Source organism: Pteropus alecto, unplaced genomic scaffold (assembly GCF_000325575.1).
Source record: "Pteropus alecto unplaced genomic scaffold, ASM32557v1 scaffold121, whole genome shotgun sequence".
Taxonomy (NCBI): Eukaryota; Metazoa; Chordata; class Mammalia; order Chiroptera; family Pteropodidae; genus Pteropus; species Pteropus alecto.
This window is the reverse complement of record NW_006434369.1, coordinates 17,441,209-17,441,547: the sequence shown is the minus strand read 5'-3', so window position 1 is coordinate 17,441,547 and position 339 is coordinate 17,441,209.

Sequence of the window (339 nt, the reverse complement as noted above, 5' to 3'; positions counted from 1 at the left end):
GGCAAGTATTGCCTTCTGCTGTTACTGGTGTCCTGGGCTCTTGCAATCTCCTGGGATGAAAGTCAAGAGAGATCACCACAAGAAAGTTCAGGCAAGAGGCAAAGGTTTATTATTAAGCTTCAAGGGAAGGGAAGCAACACCAAGAAAGAAAAGGTTCAGGTAGCTCCTCAAGAGAAGCTGGGGCAGGGTTTTAAAGGAAGCTAGACAGCCTAAAAGTAAAGGCAGAGCAGAGGTTTCTTGGCACCTGCACAATGTGACTACAGGCTTCTTCATGTTTCTCATGTCTCATTAGCATGGTAAATCTGCACCCCAGGCGTGATTTTTATTAAATTATGAAAA